The sequence below is a fragment of the Halictus rubicundus genome, chromosome 2 (assembly GCF_050948215.1).
Source record: "Halictus rubicundus isolate RS-2024b chromosome 2, iyHalRubi1_principal, whole genome shotgun sequence".
NCBI classification, from domain to species: Eukaryota; Metazoa; Arthropoda; class Insecta; order Hymenoptera; family Halictidae; genus Halictus; species Halictus rubicundus.
Window position 1 is genome coordinate 9,184,685 of NC_135150.1, and position 12,787 is coordinate 9,197,471.

The 12,787-nt window shown below is 36.0% G+C and overlaps 2 protein-coding genes across 2 annotated transcripts in view; one reads left to right on the forward strand and one right to left on the reverse strand.

Moving 5' to 3' along the window:
* The window catches only part of Znt77c (Zinc transporter 77C), a 23,744-nt gene extending 18,127 nt beyond the window's left edge, over nucleotides 1-5,617 (reverse strand). The window contains exon 1 of the mRNA XM_076804882.1: nucleotides 5,362-5,617. The gene's annotated coding sequence lies outside the window, so the exon portion shown is untranslated. The remainder of the gene's footprint in view (nucleotides 1-5,361) is intronic.
* LOC143364589 (putative RNA-binding protein EEED8.10) overlaps nucleotides 1-12,787 on the forward strand; it is a 22,039-nt gene that overhangs the window by 886 nt on the left and 8,366 nt on the right. The gene's annotated exons all lie outside the window — the stretch shown is intronic.

Genomic DNA, 12,787 nt, shown 5'->3' on the forward strand with positions numbered 1-12,787 from the left:
TAGACTGCGGATCTTTATGCAAAATGAATATTTTCTAAGTTAATCGTAAATTTGAATAACTCGAAAATAATACAAGAATATTCTTAAAATCATATAATGTCTTCATTGTTTTGTACTTCGCCTATTCATTTTTATCAGAGATGCATACATAGGCTCCACAACGTAATTATACATACAGATTCATTAGCAGCAACGTCTAATAGATTGGTTCAGCCTCGAATAATTTTTAATATTATAATATTTAATATTATTTTTTTCACTTTGTGGTATTCATTAGTTTTACTGGTTTAGTTTCACTTTAGTTGTCTGGATTCTTTGCTGCTATTAATTTCTTCTCGCGCCTTTGCCACAAGTTAAATTATTTCGTTATGTTTCAAATATTTAATAAAACACTAATGACTGGTGGTAAATGATTACTCCCTATGTACAGAAAGATACCATCCACCGATCTCCACGATTTTTTAATATGAATAGCATCTATTGTGGAGGTTCTACTTAGCGGTCGTTGTTTATTAAACAGTTACTTCATCTATTATTATTTTTAGTTTATTAAAGTTTGGAATTTGTTTTATCGGTTCGAGCAATACTACTATAATATAATACATAAAATTTATTAAACAGTAAATATTATTCGATTGTATTGAAACGGCGTAGTTTATAGTTTACAAAGCAACTAAGAAGATTTGAGAATTGAATTTATTAAAAATTCTTGCTACGGATGGAACTATTTTTCCAAAGCTACGAATGACGCGACGCAATCAGTATTGACAAATCATTCGTTTACGTACGACCTTCGCTACTCTGTGCAGTAATCGTTCCGCTATGTTGATTATATCTTTCTGTGAAATTACAGTTTTCGTGTTTAAATTAGCGACCAACTCGACGGAACGTGTGCTCTCGAAGAAATGAACCAGATTTCTGCTCTAACAAATATACTGGTGCACATTTCCACTGGAATACAATTGAAATTCCATTAGAAAAGAGTTGCCATTTCAATGAACTACAACATATTCGCCGATGATGGATATTAAAAACATTAGTTCTTTGACGCAACAGGTAGTCAGATATGACAGGCGTCCATACTATCCATCAAATGTACCATTCATGCCTGATCTAAATTGAACGTGTTAGCTTCAGAAGCTACACGTTTAATAACAAGTTAAAGGTGAGTCCACACTTTTAGGATAACACTAAAGAGTATAAATATTATACATAATATATGATAAATAGATTATACATACATATATATATATATATATATATAATTTATAATATATAATATATAATATATATATATAATTTATAATATATAATATATAATATATAATATATATATATATAATTTATAATATATAATATATAATATATAATATATATATAATATTTCATTTAAAAATTAGCGACAGGGGAGTGAAATTTATGTTTATTCGTAATATTTCTAAATTACACTTTCAATTTTCGAATTTTCATAAACATACGTAACCACATCACGATTACAATGCATACTGTAACACATAATTTTGTTATAATTATCGTACTGTTATTCCAGCAATTCCTAACTTTTGTTGATAAGTTTAATTGTTCTAAATTCTTCCGCTCCTCTTGCACCCACATTCAAAATAAAAATTGATCCCTTGAACGAAAAACTCGAATTATTTTTCATCATTACTGTCAGGAGATATGAATTATTAGACCAAAACTATCAACAAATACAGAAAAGAAACGGTTTTTCAAAAGACGTTGTTTTACTCGGAAGATTTAACGTTAGATACGTATGTTTACATCATGTTCAATCAACCAGCTAAAATTACTACGTATAATCAATAAATTAGTAAAATGCTTTCACTAAAAATCGAAACGTAATGTAGCTGATAATTAATTTGTGAAAGCGGGGAATTATAAAAATAAACGTTTAAACCAAAATTGATGATAATACTCCGGATTTTTATGCAAAACTCAAATTTTCTGCGTCAATTACAAGAAAAGGGAGTTCCATAAAAATTGATTTCGTCTCTTAATAACTTTAATAGATTGTAAATAATGTACCGATGGCATTAAATTTATTTGATTCTTCTTTTACTTTGTGTTCCACCTACGCGTTTTTATAATACTCTGAATGAAAACGAGTGCTAATTGTGAAAAGAAAATGTTCAAATTATAAGTTAACGAAAGGTGACAGCTTCTTCCGCTATTATACCTTGATATTGCCCGCGAATCTGACGAATTATAAATACATTTTGTTCGTATCTAGCATCTAATCATCTGCACACTTCTGTTGCACTCTAATACAATTGCGTATGCACCTTAACAGCTCTGTGCACCGTGGATACGTGTGCTAGATGTGGGGGCCATCAGAGAGTTAGTTACGAACATCCGGGCGCCGTAATAGCTTTTGAACTCTGAAATGTCCGCGTCTCCGATCATTATTTGTCGTCTTCATACGACTTCGTTGAAATAATCTCCTGGACAAAATGATAGCACACACACACACGTGTGCTATCTTTAACCCTCCAGTGGACCTTAAAAATGTACTTTAAAAATGCAAGGATTCAATGAAATTATATTTAATACTCCCTCTGTCCCATAATAATAGTAGCAGTTGATGAATTTAATTTGTTCCATAATAATAGTAGCAAAAGAAAATAAATATAGAACGCAACATTTATTATCAAAAAGTTAGGTTAAATTAAATAACAAATTAAAAAGTATTACTCCCAATTTTTATTTTGAGTGGTCAGGTATAGTTTCTGGATTTTTCAATATTTTCGTTACTACATTTTAAACTTGTAGGTAGGATCCCTTGGCTGAGAAGCTTTGCTTTCCCTATATGCGTGAGCTTAAAATGATCATCACTATCGTTCTTCAAACTCCCTTTTTTCCATCTTACTTTTACAATGGGTTGATATTCAACTGAAGTAAAACAATTGATTTCGATCAACGGATGAAATTAGAAAAATAATTATAATTCTTAATAATTAGGTTAACCTGAAAATTAAAAGATGTGTCAGAACAAATGACAGATGTCATGAAACATTGATTTTGATTGAAGGCTTCGCAATTTTTCGCTACAACGTAACTTACAGCTGCATTTGCCAATAATTCCCGTTTAAATATTCACTTGCTACTATTATTATGGGACAGAGGGAGTATTATATCTATATTTTATATTCATCTTCATCGAAATGGTAAACAGAAACGTAGTAGGGTAGTAATATTTCATCTAAATCCACAAATAGTTATATTATGGACAGTAACACATCAAATACATAATCATTAGTATAAATTTGAATTCATTTGGGGCTTCAATTCTCGAAGGCTGTACAGAATTTCTGATTGAATTATCAAAATTGTCTGTATTAATTGCAAGGTACAGAAACTACATAAACATTCATTTCTTTTCTTAGTAACATCATAAAGCTGAAAACAACACATTATTTTCAAAATTTTCAAATGATTTTACCGTTTTGATCTATTAATTTTTGTCACAAATGCATAAAATCTGGAGTCTAATCGTAATTTTTACAACGCCGAAAGACGGAAGGTACTAGTAAATAAAGTTCGCCTCGCTGGCTTTGTGAACAAACAGAAGAAAAACGGAACTGATTGAGACGAAATGATAGCACATTTACAAAGTTTATACATGTATCTTCACAAGGAAGAGAGTTACATACTACTTGCTAGGTAATTAATAACGAGTATATTATCATTTACTTTCTATTACTTCTAGCATTCGATTTGGTAAGGATTTATGCAAGGTGTCCCAAAAATGCTGTGCTTCCTTCAAAGGGGTGATTCGTGAGTTCATTTGAAGTAACTTCTCCTTTGCGAAAATATTCTCCGCAGCTTTGTTAAGGAGTTATTAACGAAAAACATCGACCAATCGTGACATTGTCATTGGCCGAAAACCAGAGTCGTCAGATGAGGGGAGGGAGCACGAATTGAGGGGAAATAGTTACCCTCTCTCTGCCAGTACCGGATTAGTCACATAACATTGTGACACATGCACGACAGAGACGATACGCGTCACGTGACCGGGCGGCGGCAGAAGCGTGGGGAACAGCGCGGTAGAAGGGAAAGGTAGAGTGGGGACACGAGTCTTAATCTGGCGGCTGTGGATAGCACAAAGGCTGTTAGAAACAGAAGCCACTTGGGAATTTCTTTCCTTTTTTCCAGAGATCATAAATGGTATAATCAAAATTCTAATAGTAAAGGTAGTATTCTAATAGTAAGTTCATAAGTGTTAATATTATTCTTTAAATGATTTTGGTTACGAATAACCATTATCGATGACGAGAATTACTTTTTCCACCGTTAACCATTATCGATGACACGAGTTTCGTTTTCATTACTTTCAATCATCTTATTTGTTTAACTAACATTATTAATAATTAGTATCAACCATCATCAATCATTAATCATCAATCATCTATCAATCATTAGTATGTATATGTTTTAAAATGAAAGCAATATTTTAATAATGTATTTTATTATGTACCGTGTATAATCAAAATTAAGTTTTTCAAATAATTTATGTAAATTATGCGGTGATAAATTGCACCGCTGATCATCCAGTATTGTATACATGCTTTAATTCATTTTACAACATGCGTAGATACTAACTATTAATAATATTATTGGAAAAAATGAGATGATCGAAAATAACTAAAACGAAAGACCTAAAATAAAAATCTCGCCATCGATATCGGTTACCTCGTAAAATATAATAAAACGGAGTTCGTGCCATCGATAATGGTTAATGGTAACCAAAAAGGTAATTCTCATCGGCGATAACGGTGATTCGTAAGTGAAAAATGTTTGCAACATTTACTATGTCCTGACATCCATTTGAATAAAAAATAACATTTTGTTAATGATCTTTTTCGAAAATATTTCTAAAATAGCTATTATTTTTGGTCTCTGCTTTTTTTCATAATTTCAGAAGGTTGGAATTAATACATTAGCAGACAACTCCAATAATGTTTTCTTTTTCTTCTCATTTCTTTTCATTTCTTCGCAATACCTTTAATCTGTTTACTGTTTCCAATTATAGCTACTCATTTTTGTCATAAATGCGTAAAATCCGCAGTCTGTCATTTTGTTCAGGAGCGTACAACGTGAACATGACCCGTACCAGTCAATTTAACGTGGTCGGCCAGGATAGACTCAAAATTTCAACACTAAGCCGTCCCGTTATCTTATCGATCAAATTAATTAGTTGAGCCAGTTATCGTTCTTCGAGGAACGACATTTTTTTACGCTAATTATGTACGATCATGTGATTATTATCCTAAATAGGTTTCTTATTTACGATTCGATATGGGCGACTCATTATATTAAAATAAAACGCAACATGTCACTGACCTTGACGTGTAGCGAACCGATGAGCTTTCAATCTTCTTTCAACAATTCCCACGGACTATTACGCAAACGAAATGGACGTACATGACCGAACGGCACAGGAGCGTCTGTCTTCAAGTAGCTTAGCCTATATCTTTGTCCATTGTAATTATCTTGAAAGTAGGGGACACTCGATAACCCGACATTATCATTTCCATTATCGAACGATCAACAACATTGAATCGCGGAACCGTAAGCATTTTCGGATAGCCGCAACATCATACATCGTATTTTGATTTCGGAAGCCGCTACTTCAGCGAATTTTCAACTCTATCAGATATTCAACATTCTGTTAAAAGAGGTCTATGACTTTAAGACGAGACGATCTAGCAAAAGTTAAGTTAGCGAATTTGGAATTTGAGAAAATGATGAATAGACTGCGGATTTATGCATTTACGACAAAAATTAGTGGGTGCGATTTAAAACATTAGGAAGATGGAAAGAATTTAAGGATACCTATACACATTCCTTTCAACATACTGAAATTGTTGAAGGAGGAGAGAAGTTTTTGTTCGGCTCGTGTTTCTCGCAATTAATGCAACAATCTTTTATTTCACATAAAACTCCGAAATCCAATGGTGAAGCACTGCGTGCATGTAGAATAATTCACCTTTAGCGCAAACCAATTTTTTATTTGTGTCATAATTAAACCTCGGTCAAGATAAAATAAAGCGAGAATTTTTTGGAAGATTTACACCGAAAGCATTTTGCAAATGGTATGTGAACTGTTGATTATTATTGCATAAAGAGTGTACGGAGGGAAACCATTATTTGAGTGTGCAAAGTTATACTGGCATAGCATGGTCATCTTTTTATTGAAATTAGCACTTACACATATATGTTAAGGAAACTGGAAATATTCATATATTCGTATATTTTGTTATTTAGTTTATATAATCCTCGGATTCGATTATAAAACATAATTTTATATGATATGTGCCTCTTTATCTTGTACGTGAGAAAAGATCAAATGCAACATATGTATCTAGGTGAATTCAATTTAAACATTGTAAAAACATTACAAAAATTGGATAAAATTGAAGCGATTTCTTTAATAAAACAAAAATTGAAAAGTTAAGATTTACGATATTAGTTACATTCTCAATCCTGTTATTTTCATTAAAATGACGTTCTTATCTTTCTATCTATATCTTATCTATCGACTACAACGATTCAGTAGTGAGGTAGCACATTCGGTGACTATCGATCGACATATAAACAAAATTTTCTATTTGCAGATTTCTTCCAGACTGAATTACAGTTGTTTTCGTTTCATTCGTTAATATTAGGTTGATATTAGGTTGATATTTCGTGTTGACCGCTGGACCTAAACTTTTCTTTATGATACCATTGGCTTCTTTACAACCTCACTCTATCGTCACTTCCAAATATACTTTCACGCAGATATGAAGCATTCGGTTGTCATGAATACCGACTGAGAGAAACATTCTGCTATTAATTATTTGATTCGGCTATTTATGCAAAACGAACATTGTCTGCATTAATTTCAAGCTACAGGAGCTGCATAGACATTTATTTTTTTTTTTGTTAATAATTTTAGTGAATTATAAATAATTCAATAATATTTCTAAATTCTATAAATGCTTTTACTGTTTTGCATTAGATCCACTCAATTTTATTATAGACTACTCTCTATTATAAAGTTTACTCTCACTTACAAATATAGCCTGTCTTTAAAAAAAGAAACTATTTTTTAAAAACTGCTTTAATTTTAATTCTAACCTGTAGTTATAAAAGAACACTTTACATTTGCAGATATACATACATAACGGTAACTGCAGATGATAGTAATTATTGTAATAAATATATGGCCATGAATCTCAAGCACTAAAGTGTTCTGAAACGAAATGTTTAAATCTGTTTCTACAGTTTTCTTTAATTATACCGCTCATTCATTAATAATAGAAACATTCGGAAACGTATAATGACTACAAGCAGCATCGATTAATATTTCGTTTAAAATATGTTTACGTTAATTAAACACCGTGTGTGCATTTTTGAATTTGTTTAGTAAACTAGTATTTGAATATTTTGCAAACGGTGAATTAAATACTCGAAAGCCATATTGAAATGCAGTAATAATTTAACGAAATTGTAATCATTAAATCGTACTATTAAAATAAAAAAATATTAAAATAAACTTTGCGATTTTGTTGTTACTCAGTCCTTATGCGGACGTGTCAATCAATGATTGTATAAAAATCGCAAAATATATTATTTCTTCTATTAGGGATACCGTGATATTCCAAAGAATATAAAAATCTTTTTAAACTTATAATAAGATACAGAAGCTACATACACATTTATTTCTTGATTTAATAATTCGAATGAATCGAAAATAGTACATTTTTAAACTCTTTAAATGTCTGTACAGTTTTCCAAAGATCTACTCGTCTTTATGATAAATGCATAAAATCCAAGTCTAACAATAACCGATTAAATCGGCTGTCCGTTCGTTATTGTTTTCCAAAAAAGTTAAAAAACAACGATCACGTTGCTGATTAGTATACACATAATAATGTACTACACGAATGCAATTCATCTAATTTTTTGATGGCCAGTGAAAATGAGTTTACAACAGCATTATAACATTCCTAATTTGTGGTTTCGAAAGTAGTCCTTTCCTGGACTCTTAGAGTAATTCCCCCGGTTAATGAATTCTCGAGATAGTGTTGCATGAATCGAACGACCGAGAGGGAAAATTTGATACTCACAACCCTGGTTTATTCGAATGTATCGTGTTCTCCATGTTGACGAACCCGCGGCGCAAAGTAATCTCCAGTGCACGCACAAAAGCTCGTGCAGTCTTGCATGATTGGTTTCATAATAAAATTGGCGAACACCAGGTACTGCGGGTTTTTATGAGTGTTATGTACATCGGCTTTAAAATATTTTCTAATGGCGAAAGGGAGAAGAGAAAGATTGAGGTTTCCACGCCAGAATTTCAACTGTCTTGAAAAATTTAATCGCGACCTTTAAGTGTCACAATGAAAATACATGATTGTACATTAAATACAGTCCCGCAATAATTACAACGTTCTCGTAGAATTACATACGCCCCACGATTCTCTTATCGGTAACGTCTTTTCACGCATAATTGAGCGGGACTGTATACGTATAGACATGTTTTGTATCAGCACGAGGGCACACGCTGAGAATATAATCGCTTTTCGACTATAAATTATCAAAATATCATGTATCTTTCTAAAGTAATTACAAAAACGTCAGAAGTAATTGCACCTTTACATTTGACCATGAAAAACCCAACAAATCTAAATATGTCTACTAAAACTATACATTTGTAATTTTGTAGCGATTCGATAGAATTTGCATTTTCGTTGAAATATAAGTATTTACAAATGTATAGTATATTATTTGTATATCCTACGAAATTTTATTTCGATCATAGACGAGATATAAGAGTGACGTGACCACAGCACCGACGAGATATAGGAATTATTAGGAATAGACCTGACACATTATGGGCCTTGGTATCCTAGGAATCTATAGTACCGTCAGAGAGGAAATGAGAGTGCTCACGCCCGGGATTTTAGCACAGACGAGGTATAGGAGTAGACCAATCACCCAATGTATTTTTCTGTCTCACGCTCGGGGGGCTCTAGAGCCCCCGTCACCGACGAGATATATAGATAGAGAGGAATGAGAGTGCTCACGCCCGGGGTTTCGGCGTTCCCACTTTCGTGACATCTCCGCTTTAGCATGGCACAGAACCGGTCAGTCTTTCCTGGAACAGAACCGGTCAGTCTTTTAGCATGGCACAGAACCGGTCAGTCTTTCCTGGAACAGAACCGGTCAGTCTTTTAGCATAAAACCAGAGAGGAATGAGAGCACAGACGAGGTATAGGAGTAGACCAATCACCATATGGGGTTTCGTGTCTCACAATCTGAAATACCGACATCGTTAACAACAACTAGATTTCTTACGCCCTCTACGCTGACGAACGACAAATGTTGCAACTAGATCCACGAGAAGCTTAGACCATATACCTATAATAAATGGAAGGACCCCCGACACCGACGAGATATATATAAAGACTGCCAGCCCCCGTGTTAAACTGCGAGTCTCAAAGTGGGTCCCAGCTGGGTACTGGAAGCGGTCGGTAACGGCCCCAATCACCGACGAGAAATATCTCGTCGGTGCCCCCGATCGAAGGAATACCAATTTTAGACAAAAATGTCAATTTTAAGAAAAGGAACTTTTGAAAAGTTCCGAAGCAAATTTCAATTAGAAATCCAGGAAAAAAGATGACAATGAAAAACTGTGTTTTTCGGTTAGTAATTCAAAGGAGCTTACCAAGAAACTGAAGGAGGACCAGGGGAAAACAAGAAAAGCATTGAAGGCCCACCTTGGCTCATCCCCAGCTAGCCTAAAGTAAATTCTGACACAATTCAATTGAATACACAAGTTTTTATAATTAGTAAGTCTTAAATTCTATTATCGGAAATTATAAACAAGCAGCTATTAGCTCGATATTATTCTCTATTTGTAAGATACTAAAAGTTCTTACGAATAGAGAATAATACCGATTGCCCGGGTCTCACCACGAGGAGGTTGCTGCAGGAGAGACCCGAAAGGAAGCCAGAAGGAATTCAATACGCTTCCTTTTGACTCCCTTTCTTACAACGACGCTTTCGAGTCTTACAAACTAAATTTCGCAGCGTATGTCGAGTAATTATTGCGGAGAAAAAGGTGCGAGTCGGAGAAGAAGTCTCCGATTCACGGGAGATGAAAAACGAATCAGGCAGAAGGCTCTGATTCTTTCAAAGAGAGAAACAAAACCGAACCAGAGCAGAAGGCTCTGGATCGAGGGTGACGCGACGCGTACAATGCTTGCAAGCTATCTGCCGACCAGTACGGTATCCGACGCTTCCTCACAGAGAACGACGGCCAGGGACGCCTCCACCGTACGGTAGAACTACCTTCCCCAACTACCCGCCACGAGCAACGCTGGCGCAACAAGGCGACGAAGAGACTTACGGACGAAGGATCCCCTGCTCCCGGCGCGAGCCACGCCAGCGTTGACATGACTTAGGCAGACATTTTACGAAAGAAGGGTTCTACCTGGCGAGTACTGCTCCCTGACCATCAATTCTCTATGCATCCACGCCGAATATCGCAACTGGACCGGTTCAACACTTGCAAGCAAGGTCCGACACAGCAGGAGACTGTGTCGGAGTTGACAATCGAGTCGAGCAAAGTCAAGTTAGGGCAAAAATTACTCGACATATATACAATACTAACAAACAAGCTTAATAACTAACGCACGAACTTAAGTCGAGCAATTATTGTGAGCAAAAAAAAAAGAACTAAGTCTAACAAGACTCTGAATGATGACAAAGAAAATAAAAATGGAGCACAAGGCTCAGATTTACGAAAAAAAAAAAATGAAAGAAGCGAACCAGAGCAGAAGGCTCTGGTTCGAGGGTGACGCTACCAACTGCAAATCAACAAGCGAAAATAACAAAGTGATTCTAACACAATAATTGCTCGAGAACTAATACGAACTTATAAATAATGTGATGTCTTCTTACTATTGGTTGTCTTCGTGCGACGATGATCTTGCTGAACTGTTGTGATATAACTAAAACAGTCTAGTAATAATTAGACACAAAATAAAGGAACACCGAAGTAATCAATGAAGAAACGATGACCCCGTACACGAGTACGGCCTACCTACCACGCACAAGAGTGCGAATCTAACCGGCTCACGAGAGCCAACCTAAGACCAGCTCACGAGAGCCAAGCTAACCCCGTACACGAGTACGGCCTACGTAATATGCACGAGAGTGCGAATCTAACCGGCTCACGAGAGCCTACCTAAGACCAGCTCACGAGAGCCAAACTAACCCCGCACACGAGTGCGGCCTACCTAACATGCACAAGAGTGCGAATCTAACCGGCTCACGAGAGCCAACCTAAGACCAGCTCACGAGAGCCAAGCTAACCCCGTACACGAGTACGGCCTACGTAATATGCACGAGAGTGCGAATCTAACCGGCTCACGAGAGCCTACCTAAGACCAGCTCACAAGAGCCAAACTAACCCCGCACACGAGTGCGGCCTACCTAACATGCACAAGAGTGCGAAATCTAACCAGCTCACGAGAGCCAACCTAAGACCAGCTCACGAGAGCCAAACTAACCCCGTACACGAGTACGGCCTACCTAATATGCACAAGAGTGCGAATCTAACCGGCTCACGAGAGCCTACCTAAGACCAGCTCACGAGAGCCAAACTAACCCCGTACACGAGTACGGCCTACCTAATATGCACAAGAGTGCGAATCTAACCGGCTCAAGGGAGCCAAACTAACCCCGTACGCAAGTACGGCCTAACCGACAAGAAACCAAGAAGAGTAGATGAGTCAGAACTTCAATCTACTGAGGTGGCGCTTCGGGTCGCCCCGGGTTCGCCAATACCCGTACTCACCCACAGCAGTGAGCCCCTGAGGGACCTCCGTTCAGAGGAATACCAATTTTAAATCAGATAAATAAATTTTAAAAGAGGAACTTTTGAAAGTCCAGAAATAATTTTTAATTGGAAAGTTGAACAATTTTAATCAAGAATAAATATAGGGAAATTAAAACGCAACAACCTACAAGCTTGGGTCGCCCCTGGTTCGCTAATACCCGTACTCACCCACGGCCCGGCCCGTGAGTGAGTCCCTGAGGGACCTCCATTCGGAGGAATACCAATTTTAAATCAGATAAATAAATTTTAGAAGAGGAACTTTTGAAAGTTCAGAAGTAATGCTTAATTGGAAAGATGATCAATTTCAACAAAAAATAAATGTAACGAAATTAGGAAGCAACAAACACCAAGCTAGTGTCGCCCCGGGTTCGCTAATACCCGTACTCACCCACGGTCCGGCCCGTGAGTGAGCCCCTGAGGGACCTCCGATCGGAGGAATACCAATTTTATGTCAAAAATGTAATATAATATATTAAAATTTCAAAATACCAATTTTATGTCAAAAATATAATATAATATAATAAAATTTCAGAATACTAATTTTATGTCAAAAATATAATATAATATAATTTCATGAAAAGAAACTTGTGAAAAATTCCGAAGCAAATTCGAATTAAAAATACAGAAATAATAATTGACGGCGTTCGTTGAATCAACACGTATTCCAAAACAGAAAATGTATATTTGTGTTGTTACTTACCAGCTGCTGAAAGTTGACCAAGGTGAGCGGAGACGGCTTCCAGGAACCGCGGGCCGACCGCGAGCCAGCTTAAGGCGGATCAGGGTTGACCAGTGATGTCCACTGCAGCTCTGGAGAATCCCTGGTCCACTCGAGGGTAGGCGAAGGTAGGCCAGGGTGGTCAGGGTGGGCCAGGG